Source organism: Peromyscus eremicus, chromosome 13, assembly GCF_949786415.1.
Source record: "Peromyscus eremicus chromosome 13, PerEre_H2_v1, whole genome shotgun sequence".
NCBI classification, from domain to species: domain Eukaryota; kingdom Metazoa; phylum Chordata; class Mammalia; order Rodentia; family Cricetidae; genus Peromyscus; species Peromyscus eremicus.
In genome coordinates, this window is record NC_081429.1 from 11,015,224 (window position 1) to 11,031,844 (window position 16,621).

Below are 16,621 nucleotides of genomic sequence, written 5' to 3' on the forward strand. Positions count from 1 at the left end.
GAAATAATCAACTTAAATGTTAAGTATCAAAGAATGAAAAGATTTAACAGGTTTCCATTTAAGTTTTCTAAGTAAAACAGCTATTCATGTGTAAGTATAAGGATAAGTATTTGGGATGTGAGCAATTTAAATAGATGTAAAAATAATATTGCTATATTATCATATTCAAGGCATCTGTAATAACCCTGACTTCCTTTATTACTTACATGAAAACATTTTTGAGCTGCTTCCATCAATATTAGTGTGATCATAAGAAAAAAAAACATTAAGACAGACACAGCCAATGGTCTTCTGACTAGGATTGCAATTGTTAGGAAATAATAGCAAGGGTTAGAAGCATGTTGTCATCTTTTAAAAGCCTCTGATTTTTAAAAGAAGACAATTAGGAGTAAGGAATGGTAGGGGGAATGATGTAATTATATATCTCAAAAATAAAAGAATTATTTTAAACAGATTGAAAAGAAAGCACACAGAATGGGAGAAGATATTTGTCAGCTCTTCATCCGATGAGACTAGCATATGTACTGACTAGTTTTATGTCAGTATGGCACAAACTAGAGTCATTTGGAAAGAAGAAACCTAAGTTGAGAAAATGTCCCCATCAAATTGGCTGGTGGACAAGCCTGCACTGCTTTTTCTGGATTGATGTGGAAGGGCTCAGCCCATTGTGCCTGATGCTATTCCTTGGTAGATGGTAATGGGTGGTATGAGAAAATCAGGGTGAACAAGCCATGGAGAGCAAGCTGCTAAGCAGTACCCCTCCATGGCATCAGCATCAGTTCCTGCCTCACAATTCCTGCCTTGCTTGAGTTCCTGCCTTGATTTCTTTTTAATGATGAAGGGCTGTGATATGGAAGTGTAAGCAAAACAAATCCTCTCCTCCCCAATTTGCTTGAGGTCATGGTGTTTTATCACACCAGTAAAAACCCTAACTAGGACAATATTCAAACAAATTTAAACCCACACTTCCATGTACACACACACACTAAAAGAATATTTGATCCAACCAGTATGCACCCAATTAATCAAAGAGATATCTCATGGCCAATAGTATAAGGAAAAAAAATGTTCAACATGTTTAGTCAGTAGAGAAATGTAAAGCAGATGTACATCAAGATTCCATCTTATTCCAGTCAGAAGGGATATCAACAAGAAATCAAACAATAACAAATATTGGCGAGGACTGAGGGTATATGGATACTTACCTTGGCGAATTAGACCAATTACAATAAAACTCAATGTGGATGTTGCTTAAAAATATAAACATACAGCTACCATACGACCTGCTATACCACTCCTGGGTATATAGTACATACTCAAATGAATCTAATGCTGCATTTGGAATGAGCCTAAGAGCTCACCATCTTAACCATAAGAAAGACCAAAACAAATCATGTTATTTATAAGAAGATAGATGGAATGAATCCAATGTGTTAGTTAAAATAAATCACATTGTGAAACACAGATATATCACGTTTTTATTCATATGAAACATCTAGTTTTAAAGTAGGTTAAGTAGGTTAAGTAGTTAAAACACATGAAAGTAGATGTGGAATCTTTGTGAAGGGGAAAAGCACCATGAAGAGGATAGGGAACTCAAGGGTAATATAGAACGCTTGTGAAGATGAGAATAGTGTGTTATGTACATGTCTTAATTTGTCACAAATAAAGATATTTGGGGCTATCTCATTTTCAAATTTAAATTTAGTAATTTTAGAAGGATGAGTAACTATTTTCCTTACATCATTTATTTTTATTAAAGTGTATTAATGGAACAAAATGAATTTATTGTGATATGTTAATATCTTCTATTAAACTGCTGATAGCTTTCCCTCTAAAATTACTAAAATTCAAATTTGAAAATGAAATATGCAAAGAAAAGTCTTTGTTTGCCATTGAATATTTGTGTCTAAGATAGTTAATAATGTGTATTATTTATTTGGAAAATTCCCAGAAGTTTGATAAAAAATATTACTGTTGGTTTTGAAAAGGTAGACGTCCTATAAAATGTAACAGTTCACTGTAGAATATCACATTTGTAATTTTCTTTTTCTAACACGTATAGCGACATATAGACAAAGTTTGTATGTAAAGTTCAACTTTCTTACAAGCAAATTTCATCAGACTTTGAATTTCTTTTATTTTTGCTTTGTTTTATATTCATACCAACTCAACAAAATAACAATTTAAATTTTATTCTCCTATCAGTTGAATATATAATTTTATATTATATAAATTATTTGATACAGTGAACAAATACTAATGATTTAGCAAATACACATATATGTGTACATATTTAATTTTGGAAAAAAATCCACACAATAATATAATGTCTTTCCACTTTGGCTGTTTAACTGATTCACAAGATTTACAATTTTTAATATAACTTTATTGATGGCTAATAAACTGATCATTTGCTCATTGGCTCCTCTGAGATTTGGTAATTTTCATTCCTTAAAAGAAGATCAAGTGTGTTCAGGATTATATGACCATAGACCACAGAATAGGTAAATATCAGTAAACTCACTGCATATTTAGATAAAACACATTAAAACTAGAAGCCATTTCAAGCACATTAAGTACAAAAGGTAATTAGACTAAATTATACGACTGAATATTAGTTCATGACACATGTACACATTTTATTTCTTAAGAGACATCATGTTGAAAGATTGCCTGGCTGTGATCCATATTTAGACTGGCATTCCCATTATCCCAATTCAGAAATTGTCAGCAACTATGCTTCATTCATGGAATAACAGGCACAGTTGAAGTTTGTGCATTTTCTTTCTTAGTTTTTTGCTTGGTTCATCATCTAAATTTTTCTAAAATTAAGTTCATGTCCCAAATTCAAAGCATTCTCTCATAATTTCAGAGACCAGTAGAAAGCATTATGAACCCAAAGGCTTTATGTAACAGGAAAGTAATATCATCATCATCATCAGCAGCAGCAGCAGCAGCAGCAGCATGGTAAGCTAGCCCATGCAGCAGCAGCATGGTAAGCTAGCCCATGCAGCAGCAGCATGGTAAGCTAGCCCATGCTGTTAAAATAGCTATTTGTCTCCAATCTCTTCCTTCATATTACCTTTCTGGGCACATATTTTCTTACATCACCAGTTCCTTATTTTCAGAGACAATGCACTTTGCACAATAGTTACAACTATTCTGCATGGAGAGACCTGTTTTCTATTGGGAGTATTATTTTAAGGTGTGTTACTTTTGTTTATGTTGCATTTGTTTAACTCGATGAAGCTGTGTTACTTTGCCTGTCTAAAACAACTGATGGTCTAATAAAGAGATGATCAGCCAATTACAAGGTAAGAAAAAGGGTAGGTGGACTGGCAGGCAGAGAGCATACATAGAAGGAGAAATCTGGGATGAGGAAAAGGAGTGAGAAAGAGGAGACTCGAGGGGCCAGCCACCCAGCCACCCAGCCAGCCACGGAGTACAAGTGAAAGTAAGATATACAGAAGTAAGAAAAGAAAAATGCCCTGAGGCAAAAGGTAGATGGGATAATTGAACAAAACCTGGCTAGAAATAAGTCAAGCTAAGGCCAGGCATTTATAATTAAGAATAAGCCTCCGTGTGTGATTTATTTGGGAGCTAGATGGTAGGCCCCCAAAAGAACAAAGAGCCAAAAGAGTAAGGAGCAAAAACCAACAACTACAGTTTTCTATGCTTCTGCTACCTCATTCCTGAAGGAGAAAATTATATCACTATGATGAATTCTGCCTTATCAATGAATGTGAATTATCTTGCATGGATTATTAATTCAAAGTAATAAATATTACCATACCGTGTTAATCCTTATCATATATCTTTCTCTGCCAAAGGGGAATTTCTTCCAAACCTTATCAGAAATTGAATCCAGTGCATTCATCTTCATGACACATCTCAGTCCCTTTCAATTATTAGCATTTGTGCTTTAATTCAATGTATCTTCCCTGGTTGATTGTAATAAGTCTTGTAACATGTCTTGCTCTTATCCGTATCTGTGTTCTCCAGCATTTTGTGTAATCCCTAAACAGCTTAGGTGCTTGAGGTGAGGCTGCCAAGTTTTTAGTCTACTTCTACAACATTTAGCTTTTATTTTGATTTTTGAAGCAATATAGCCAAGTGTGTATTAACAGAATTACTTCTTTTGTAATGACTAAAATTAGAGATAAAAACCTTTTTAGATCAATTTATAAACTATAGAACACACCTAGCTTGAAAGTACAGTCCAGTTTATAAACTGTAGAACACACTCAGCTTGAATGTACAGTTTTGGTGGGCTATGACAAAGGTATTTATGACGATGAAGCCAAACTGCAGTGAGACACAGAATAGTTTTATCAGCCTGGAATAAACTCCTGCTGTACACTTAACTCTTGGAAACTCTGGTGGATGTTTCTATGTCATTGGACTGAAGTATGAAAATACATAATATTTTCATGGCCTCAAACAGTCAGAAAGCAAAAAATTGGACAGGTGAACAAGCACTGGACCTAGTATTGTTCTAAAATGTGGAGATACCAGGATTTCTACAGCTTAAGGTTATTGAAATTTTTCCAAAAATTGAGTATATAGTGTAATATAATACACGCCTCACCAAATTACAAATAAATTTATTCCTCTATCTGAAGTGGTGGGATATTGAGGCTTTTGTTTAGGACATCAGGACCTTTGTTAAGTTCTCTCTCTCTCTCTCTCTCTCTCTCTCTCTCTCTCTCTCTCTCTCTCTCTCTCACACACACACACATTTTATATATATATATATATATATATATATATATACAACTTCCCTTTACTATTTTAGTTTTCTGTATACAGCTCGGATCAGCCTGATGCAACAGCTGCTCCCCAAATAACCACACAGAGACTTAATATTAATTATATGTGATTGGCTTATTTTCAGCTAGCTTTAGTAACTTAAATTAACCCATTTGTATTAGTCTATATGCTACCCTGAGGCTCGTTTATCTCATGTATGTACTTGTCATCCTGCTTGCTGCTCACTCTGTGTCTCCTGGTGTCTGCTCTGATTTCACTCTTTTTCTCCCCAACATTCTCTCTGCCCTGAAAATCCTGCCTAGCTATTGGCCAATCTGCTTTTTATTAACAATGAGAGCAACACATCTTCACAGTGTACAGAAGGATTATTCCACATCATGCTATGATTATTCTTCTTGAAAAATTTAACTTCCCTTGATTAGTTAATTCCTATATCATAACCTGCCAGACTCCCACTCTGGGTGAGGGCAGGGCCTGAACCAGGTAGATGCAAGGGCAACAACGGAGAAATCAGAAGCAGGGTACTTTTTAGTTTCATTTTGTGAGAGATGGACAGAGAAGAAGCACATCTCAGTATGACTTGGTTTACTCTGACAATCTGCATCTCTCACAGGCTTTCTTTATATTCAAAATCATGTCCTCACTGCTGTGGGATGTCTCTCTGTATGCTATGAATATGTGACCTCCCATTGTTTAATAAATAAACCTGTTTGGCTAGTGGCGAGGCAGAATAGAGTTAGATAGTACATTCAAACTGAAGATGGAGATGAAAAGGGGTGGAGTCAGGGAGACACTGTGAGCCTCCACCAGGAGAAGCAGGGTGTGAGAAAACAGGTAATGCCATGAAGCCATGTGGCAAAACATAGATTAATAGAAATGGGTTTAATTAAGTTATAAGAGCCAGTTGATAATGAGACTGGGCCATAGGCCATAGGCCATGCAGTTTGTAATTAATATAAGCCTCTGTGTGTTTACTTGAGACCGAGTGGTTGTAGAACTGGGCAGGACACAGGAAAATTTCCAGGAACACGTCATAGATTTTAATCATTGATTATAAAGCCTTTTCATGGTAATATGTTTTCTAAAATCTTCCTTGATTATATAAGCTTGTCAAAATAAAAGAAACAAAATGAGCAAACAGCAAATTTCATGAGAATTAAATCTAACATTATGATAAAATCAATTATTTTAGCTCACTGTCTTCTCCCTTAGAATCAGTGCCGTAAAGCTTTGCAGTTACAGAAATACTAGACAGGATGTCTCTATTTAAGTTTGACTAAGTTAATAGATCAGGAGTTATTTACTACTACCTGTTGTCCTGTATTATTTTATTAATCTGTTAATTAATGAATATCTAATCTTTCTATGGAAACCTAGTCTCTCGGTCCCTTGTTTAACTTCTTTCTTTTACTTTTATGTCCGACATAAGATCACCACCTTTTTCTTTGCCTTTTGAAGTGCTGTGTTATGCTCTTTATTCCTTCTACAATATCAGAAATGTCCTGATCTGACAAGTCTGCTCAGGAAGCCAGGCAATTCATTGAGCCAGAATATTCCTTTTGATGCCTTTGTCATAAAGCCTTGTTTCAATATGTCCCCTATCTTCACTACAATCCTGCAAAAGGTAGAGGAACACCAACATTCCTAACACTGCTTACTTTGCCTTCGGGAGGGTATCACGGCTTGTCATTAGTTTTATAATCAAAATCTTTTCCTGTCTATGCTAGTTCCTTGTTTCTGAGGCAGAACATGAAAGCTGATTGAGTTACATATAACAATTCAGTTATATTTTGTCTGGTTCTAAAATTTCCTTAAGTTTTTCTTCAATGATTTCTTCCAGATCCTAGGTCCCATGCTTACTAATACTACTTAAGTAATAGGTTCTATAGGAGACTTAATTTTTTGCATAGCTGATTCTCCTAGGGGACTACCATGTTTTATTCTTCTTAACATCAACTTTTATAAGAATTGTTATATTATCCAGCTCTAGCCTTTGGTGAGGGGCCCTTAACAGCAAGGAATTCAAATATTAAACATGCCAAAAACACTAGCAAAAGTTGTGCAGCAAATTCCACCAAGGGCAGTGAAGGTTCAATCCAGGTCATATAATTTGGTTTTTAGACATGACTCGCCATTAAAGGCTAGTAAACTAAACCAGAGGAAGAGTGCCCACTGCTCTAGGCATTTGTGTGTGTGTGTGTGTGTGTGTGTGTGTGTGTGTGTGTGTGAAAGAGAGAGAGAGAGAGAGAGAGAGAGAGAGAGAGAGAGAGAGAGAGAGAGAGAGATCATATGACATAACTTTCTCTCTCTTTTCCTTAATGCTTTGGGATATTATTTATTTATTCATGTATTCATTTATTTAGCACGCTGCTGATTAAGCCCAGGAATATAATATATGGAAGAATGAATCTCAGATATTGTAGACAAGATAGAAGAAATGGACACCTTGATAAAGTAAATTGTTAAATCTAAAAAAATCCAGACATGAAACATCCAGGAAATCAGGGACACTATGAAAAGACTAAATCTGTGAATACTTGGAATAGAGAAAAAAAGGGAAACCCAGGTCAAAGAAAAGAAAATATTTCCAAGAAAATCATAAAAGAAAATTTCCCTAACCTAAAGAAGGAAGTGGCTATCAAGTTATAAGAAGCATACAGAACACCAAATATACTGGACCAGACAAGGAATTCCAAATGGTGCATAATAATCAAAACACTAAATATACAGAACAAAGAAAGAATATTAAAAGCTTGAAGGAAAAAAGACCAATCAGCATTAAAGACAGACTTATTACAACAACAGCTGATATTTCAATAGAGATTCTCAAGGCTAGAAGGAACCAGATAAATGTCCTAAAAACTCTAAGAAACTTCAGATGCTAGCATAGAATATTTTGCCAAGCAAAACTTTCAAACAGAAGAGGTAGAGAAAGAAAGGCATTCCATGACAAAACCAAACTTAAACATTCTCTATCTACAAATCAGCTCTATAGAAGGTAATAGATAGAATGCAAATTGGAAAATCTAACAGAAGTAGATAATTTTCTTGATATATACCACCTATTTAATTTAAATCAAGATCAGATAAGCAATTTAAACTGATCTATAATCCTTAGAAATTCAGAAATAGAAGCAGACCTTAAAAGGAGCACCCCTCCCAAAAAGATACAAGGCCAGATGGTATCAGCACAGAATTCAAATAGACTTTTAAAGAAGAGTTAATGTCAATACTCTTCAAATTATTCTACAAAATAGAAACAGAAGCAACATTGCCCAATTAATTTTAAGAGGCCACAGTTACCCTAATACCCAAACCACATCAAGACCCAACAAAGAAAGAGAATTAAAGACTAATTTCCCTATGAACATAGATGCAAAAATTCTCAATAAAATACTTGTAAAACAAATCTAGGAACACATCAAAAAGATCATTCACCATGACCAAGTAAGACTCATTCCAGAGACAGAGGGATGATCCAACATACATAAACAGATCAATGTAATCCACCATATAAACAAATAGAAAGGCAAAAGCATGTGATAATCTCATTAGACACAGAAAAAGCCTTTGACAAAATCCAACACCCCTTTAAGATAGAAGCCCCAGAAGGGTTAGGGATAAAAGGGACATACCTCAACCTAGTGAAGAAGTTTACACCAAGCTCATAGCCAACAAGTTAAATGGAGAGAAACTCAAAGCATTTCCACTAAAATCAGGAACAAAGTTGTCTGCTCTCTCCATGTCTGTTCAATGTAGTACTTGAAGTCTAGCTAGAAAATAAGATAACTGAAGATCAAAGAGATACAAATAAGAAGGGAAAAAGTCCAAGTATCTTTATTTGATGATGATGTGATATTATACATGTGACTTAAAGAGTTCTACCAGGAAATTCCTACAGAAAACTAGCAGGATACAAAATTAATACACAAAAATCAGTAATCTTCTATACACAAATAACAAAATGTCTGAGAATGAAATCAGGGAAACATTACCTTTCACGCTAACCTCAAAAATGTAAAATACCTTGGGATAACTCTAACAAAGCAAATGAAAGACTTGTGTGATAAAAACTTTAAGACACTGAAGAAGATATCAGAAGATGGAAAGGTTTCCCATGTTCATGAATCAGTAGGATTACTGTAGTAAAAATGGCCATTTTACCAAACACAATTTAAAATTTCAGTATGATCTCCATCAAACTCTTACCAAGATTCTTCACAGAACTTGAGAGGACAGTTTTAAGCTTCATGTGGAAATAGAAAACCCTAGAAAGCTAAAGCAATCCTTAATAATAAAGGAACTGCTGGAGGTATCACCAGCTCCAATTTCAAGTTGTATTATAGAGATATAGTAATAAAAACCTCAAGGTATTGGCATAAAAACAGACATGTTGACCAATGGAATTGAGTTGAAAACACAGACATAAATGAAGTGTTTACTTATTTTTTTATTGTTAAATAAAATTTGGGAGTCAGATATCAATTAGATATCAATTTTTATCAATTAGATAAAAACCTAATTGATAGAGAAGTGGTGGAGAAAAGACCAGTGATCTCCTCTCTCTTTCCTTCTTGGATCCAAAAGGACTTGCAAATCTTTCTAAAGCCCTCCCTACTAACTCACAGGCCTTTCTATATGTCCTGGAACCTCTATGGCTAGTCATGAGCTCCATTCTATGATTCAAGGTAACTTTTATTGGCAGTCTCAGAAGTGTCAGAATGTGATCAAAATAGCCTACAACACATGAATCCATACACCTATGAACACCTGATTTTTGATAAAGAAGCTAGAAAGACACACTAGAACAAAAACAGATGGCCTCTTCAATAAATGATGTTGGTCAAACTGGATGTTTGAATGTAGAGGAATGCAAATATATCCATACTTCTCACCCTGCACAAGACTGCACTCCAAATGGACCAAAGACCTCAATATAAAGCCAGATACACTGGAACTGATAGAAGAGAAAGTGGGAAATAGTTTTGAACTCATTGGCACAGGTAAATTCTTTCTGTACAGAACACTGCTATACTGCTATTACAGTCACTAACAACAGAAATTAATAAAAGGGACTTCATAAAACTGAAAAGCTTCTGTATAGCAAAGGACACCATCATTTGAAGAGATCGTTACCAATTATACACCTGATACAGGACTAATATATAAAAAATATAAAGAACTAAAAAAAGTAGACATCAAGAAAACAAATATCCAATTTAAAATGAGGCATAAATCAAAACAGAGAATTATCAAAGGAGGAGCCACAAATGACTGAGAAACACTTAAAGAAATGTTAACATCCTCAGTCTTTAGGGAAATGCAAATCAAAACTACTTTGTGGTTTCATTTTATAATCTGAATAGCCAAGATCAATTAGAGAAATAACAGCTCATGCTAGCAAGAATGTGGAGTAGGGGAAAACATGATCTAATTCTTGTGGCAGTGCAAATTTGTATAGTCACTATAGAAATCAGTGTGGTGTTCTCTCAAGAAGTTTGTAATAGATCTACCTCAAGATCTAGCTATAAAGCCCTTGTGCTGTACCCAAAGGACTCTATATCCTACTAAAGAGACATTTGCTCAGCCATGCTCATTGTTGTTCTATTTATAATATCCAGGAATTGTAAATAGCCTAGGTGTACATCAGTGGATGAATGGATAAAGAAAATGTGGTACATTTACTCAATAGAATATTACTTAGCCTTTAAAAAATGAAATCATGAAATTTGCAGATGAATGGAAGAAAAAGAAAAAAAATCTTATGGGTGAAGTAACTCTGTAAGACAAATACAGTATGTATTTGCTTATCTGTGGATATTAGCTTTTAAGTCTTTGATAAGCAAAGTTTTTGATAACCTCAGAGGTTAGGTATAGAGTGATGGATAATGGGGAGGGATGAATCTCCCTAGGAAGAGAAATAGGGTAGAGAGTTACCAAAGGCTAGGGGGGACTAGAAGGTGAAATCAAGTGGGGAGGGAGGGAAGAGAGGTTGAGGGAAGGATTATAGTAGGTACCGCTAAAACTAAGGACCAATTTTGGAGTCATGTGGAAACCTAATGCAGTAGAAGCTTTCTAAAATATATACGTGTTTGAAGGTGATCTAAATACAATTGGTAAACAATGTGGGGAGACAGAGCCCCCAATGGACACTTCTCACCACCAAACGAAGCCTCTGTTTCTTGGAATGGGTTATGTATAATTAAGTTGTTGGCCAAAGAGGCCTCATGGGAACCCACAAAGAAGCCAGACTATTGCCAAGGCTATTGACTGATTTCCAAAATCTGATGGTAAGGCTCTATTGCTGAAGACAACAGCAACACAATTCCTTGATAACAGAGAAATCAAGATGATGCATACGTAGAGTCTTCACCCCCCCACCTCCCCCCGCAGACTACTATTCATGGTACTGGAAGGTACTCTGCACAGTACCAAAGGAAAAAAGTAAACAACAATCCAGCTTCAAACCCTTGAGTGTATAATGATGCCTTGCTTGCAAGACATACTAGTGCAATAGTGGTACATAAGTTATGAGACTAACCAACCTAGATCTGATTTGAATTATAGCCCACTTTATGAGCTGTAATCTGTCCAAAACACTGCTGTAGTGACCAAGAACCTGGGATCAGATAGGTCAGTGACATTTGGTAAAACCAAATACTAGTAAAGGAACATAGTAATAACGTGACTTCTAGTAATACTCAGCTATACTCATATATCAGTATCTTGCTCAGCTATCAACAGTGACACTTCCTCTTGTGGTAGATGGGAACAAATACAGAAACCCACAACTGGACTGTGATTTGTGTGTGTGTGTGTGTGTGTGTGTGTGTGTGTGTGTGTGTGTGTACATGTATATCTCTGCATCCACGAATCCTATCTTGTGCTTTTTGGGGGTGTATGCTCTATTTCTTGTTTATATGTTTGTTTTGTCCTATACCAGTTTGTTTAATTTTGTTTTATCGATTTTAAATTTATTATTATTATTATTATTTAGATGCTTATTTGTCCTTAGGAGATACAGAAAGGGTGTGAATTCAGATGGAGGGGGTGTTAGGAAGACATCAGAGGAGCTGGGGGAGGGAAAACCATAACCAGAATATGTTGTATGAAAAATATCTATTTTTAATCAAAGAAAACTGGAAAAAAATCATATATTACTATAGCATCTTTGCACAGAAATTTTTATCAAGTAAAAATCAAAAGATGTTTAAACTATAATTAATCACAACATAGTAAGAGAAAAAGGTTTGTTGAAGCATGTTCGGGTAGGGAACTGGCTGACAGGAAAATGGCTGCAGGTCAGAGAATCTGAGAAGGAGTGGGAGCCACTATGCATCCTCTGAATCTTAAGGGATCTGGAGTGCTGATATCCATCAGCAGAATGGACAGTGTTCTGCCTCCAGGAGAGAAATAAAGTCATTCCTTCTTTTTTAAATCTTCTGTCTGGGCTCTCAGACAATTAAATGGTGTCTGTATATTTGGAGAGTAGATCTTCCTCACACAGTCCACCCTCTCACAAATCAATATGCTGTAGATGTGATCACAAAGACGTAGAAACAGTGCTCCATCATTTCTTTAGGTATGCCTTATTCTAGTCAACTTTACCATACAAAAAATATCCATCACTGACCATGATACGTCAGTGAAATAAACAAGATATGATGCTATGCTTTTAGCATTCCTCAGATTTCATTCTTTTTATAAAATTTATATCATTTTTGTTCTTTATATATAATGTGTGTGTGTGTGTGTGTGTGTGTGTGTGTGTGTGTGTGTGTGTGTTTGTCAGTATGTGGGTATGTATATGTGAAAGATCAATTGATGGTGGGATCCAAATGAGGCTTTCTGATCTACTGGATCTGGAGTTATAGGTGATTATGAGCTGTACAACATACATGCTAAGAAACAAACGTGAATCCTCCATAGAAGCAGTACATACCCTTACAGCTTAACCACCTTTCAGCCTCTCTAATTCAGATTTAAATTTAAATTATACGGAATTATCATCTTGAAGCATTCAAAACCATCAAACGTTATATAATTTTAAATATAAGATATAATTAGAATATATGCAACTGCAGGTCCTATGTCGTTTCATAAGTTGAAATATAGTAATATGAAATAAAAATTAAGACATACAATAAATACAGAGAAAGAATGCTAACACTGGCCATCTTCAGATGAAAGCTTACAGCTCATTATTATTTTAGGTAATCTTCTGGTAAGTGTTGAACTTGTAACTAGTGAAAAATAGATTACTCATGTTCTGGAATTCATATCATAAACAAATTGTGAAGTTTAAAATGCCTTAGTTATTGAATGCTTATCTCAAATAAGTATAGCGATGAAGGCAAAATATATTTTGCTTATTCATTGTATTATTGCTTTAATATGCATGGATTGTATTAACCTGCTTTGGAGGTATTTACACTATTAGAACAAGGCATAGAGAACGAATGCATTGCCCCAAGACAGGATATACCATCTGAGTCCTTCTGCGTTCCAGACAAGAAGACAATTTGTGAGCTTCACGTTTATTTGGCTTATTTTCTGCTGCTCTAGGCATTTTTCATCATCTGCACAGAAAGAACCTTTACTTTGTAAGTCCTCAGCCATTCACAATTATACTGGCTTTTTAAAAAGATTAGAAAGAAAGATAGGAGACTTTTAGCTTGATAGAATAACAGCCAAGTCTAAAGAGAGTCATCCTCTGGTACCTTAACTCAAAAAACTTAAATTGACCAAGTTTTTCTACTCACTCATTGTTTAAGAAAATGCACATGTTTAGATGAATTATTTTATTTGTTTTTGAAGTCTATTTTTTGTTTGGTTGAGATGCAAATACATTGGTTGGTGTATTGTAAGTCCATCACCTTTTCTTTATTAAAGAATATTCTTAAAATGGAGTCTGAGATAATTTAGTATTATCATAAAATTTTAAAATATAGAGTTTCTATAAGAAATTCCCTTGGTTTTAATCCCTCAGTTTTAAAGTTTTATGATAATACTAAATTATCTCAGACCCTATTTTAAGAATATTCTTTAATAAAGAAAAGGTGATGTACTTATATACACCACCTAACCAAACCAAACTAGTGGGCACTCATGAAATTTAGACCAACACCTGTGGATCCTCCATGCGACTGGACTAAGTCCTCTGCATAAGCGAGACAGTTGTATAGCTTAATCTGTTTAAGGGACCCACTGGCAGTAGGGTCAGGATTTATCTCTGGTGCATAAGCTGGCTTTTTGGAGCCCACTACCTATGGTTGGACACCTTGAACAGCCTTGAGGCAAGGGGAGGGTCTTGGACCTGCCTCAACTGAATGTATCAGGCTCTGCTGACTCACCATGGAAGGCCTTACCTTCTTGTAGGAGGGAATGGAGGGTAGGTTGGGGGAGGAGGGAAGAGCGGGTTCTGTGATTGGTTTGTAAAACGAATAAAAAATTTCTTAATAATAATAAAAAAAAAGAAATTCCCTAGCACTCAGGAGGCAGAGGCAGGCAGATCTCTGTGAGTTTGTGGCCAGTCTGATCTACATAATGAGTTCCAGGATAGCCATCTATGTAGAGAGATTCTACCCCCACTCCCCCCAAAAAATTTCCAGCTTACTATTACAGTGTTATGACACAGTACACGTCATAAATCTCATGCACATTTAGGCATTTGTAGAAAACATTAAGAAAGAAATATAGTAAAGTACATATTGTTCTTCTAATAGGAATTTTTATTTGATTAGTGATTAGGCCATTTCTTTGGCCTTCAATTTAGTATTGAGTACTAGTGAATAAGTTCATACAAATGCATATGTTTGCTAATATTGAATTTAAGTTGTATCAGGTTTTCTCTATAGAGTTCAGGTAATGTAGTGCATCATTTAAATTAGTGTAAGTTTTGCAAAAGTTTCTCTTAAAAAGTAAACTTTAAAATAACACACACTCCTCTGAATTTAACTGATGGATTCATGTGAACACAAAGAGAATCACTCTTACTTGGCTAATATAAGAGGATTACTTCTCATGAAATATGCAAAACCCTAACTTGAAATAAAAAGTATTAAGGCAACGATTTCTTTCACTAAAATTGGGAAATCTCTATTTCTGTCATGTGTGTTTAGAAACTTAGAAACGCTTCAACTATATTGTGAAAGTAACAAATGTTCAGGGTGGTACCAAATGGGATAATTTCATACTGTTAATAATCTAACAAACCTTTCTGCTATGATATGTGGAACAGATTTCAGTTGAGGGGCACAAGTATCAGGGAGAGCTGCTCCTACAGATAATGCTGTACAGTATTAATTCATACTGCCATCCAAGATCTAGTCAATATCAAAGAGAACATAAAACAAAGACATGTGTGTGTGTGTGTGTGTGTGTGTAGTAACCTCAAAGGTTATCTTTAAATGTAAATATGATACTAATTAAAGAAAATAGAAGTTTAGTTGATGATATAACAAACACAACTTGATTAAAGTGTTATTTAAAATGAATAATTATGGAAAGTTCTCCATTACAAAACAATTATAGTAACCAGATACATTAATCATATTCATTCTTAGATTCAAGTTAAAAATAGTTTTCCCATAGGAGAAAATTTGAATGTCTGAGTAACATTATGAAGTAAAGTCTCATTTTCCTACCAGCTGCAGGTGTGAGTCTTCCCATTCTTTTTCACAGATGCTATCTCTAAACAAACCTCAAGAGAAAAAGCTCTTCCTCTAGACACAAATGCTTATTCCCTTCTACTATAATTTTCTTCTAAAGTTTTTGTAAATTTCTGTTCCCCTTTGCAGTTTTTTTCTCTATTTATGTCTTTCAGGTTATAAGGTAATTGTTTAAATAACTAGGCTATACTATTTTCAAGTCTGAGATTATTGTAGCTATTATTCTAAACATTTGTATTACATGATTGATATTATAAAATGTGATATTTAATTGAAATGTTAAAATACTACATGAGGAAAATCTGTATCCAGATAGTCATAAAATCATACCAGATTACCAAAGTAGATAATGATCCAAAAGACAAAAGGAGGTATATTGCTGCTTGATATTATTGCTATTATATTCCAATAACAGATTTTTTATTTATAATGTCAACAATAAAATTGTGGGGATTTGTTTTTGTTTTGTTTTGTTTTGTTTTTGCTTTTCACCACTTTACTTATCTGTTATGAACGTTAAGTTTAATCTGAACAAACTTTGTAAGAGTATAGACATATCTGGATTTTATATCTGCATATATCTGTAGCTTCTTTTGTTTTCTAGTCTACTGATATTTACATTCAAAGATGGCACTAACTTGATGCTCATCTTATGTGGATATCTTAATGAGAATTCTTGGGACTAGATATATTTTAGAAATCTTATAATGTCTTTATGAACTATACTAATATATCTTTAGCTCAAAGTATAGATGTTGATAAAGGTAATCTTTTATAATGGTTTGAATGAGAATAGTCCCCATAGGCTCACAAATTTGAATGGTTCCTTTTGGTGTAACTGTTTGGGAAAGATTAGGAGGTGAGGCTTTGTTGGAGTATGTGCGTCATTGGGCTGGGGCTTTGATGTTTGAAAAAGCCCACACCATTCCCAGTTACCTCTCTCTGCTTCCTGTTTGTGGATCAGGATACAAACTCTACACTATTGCTCCAGTTCCATGTCTTCCTGCCTGCTGCCATGCTCTCCACCATGGTAGTCACAGACTCTATCGAGAATCAATTGCCCCGAATTAAATGTCTTTTATAAGATGCCTTGGTTGTGGCATTTTTGTCACAACCATAGAGTAACTAAGGCAGAAGTCGGCACCAGGTAATGGGCAATTGTTGTGGCAGGCCTGACC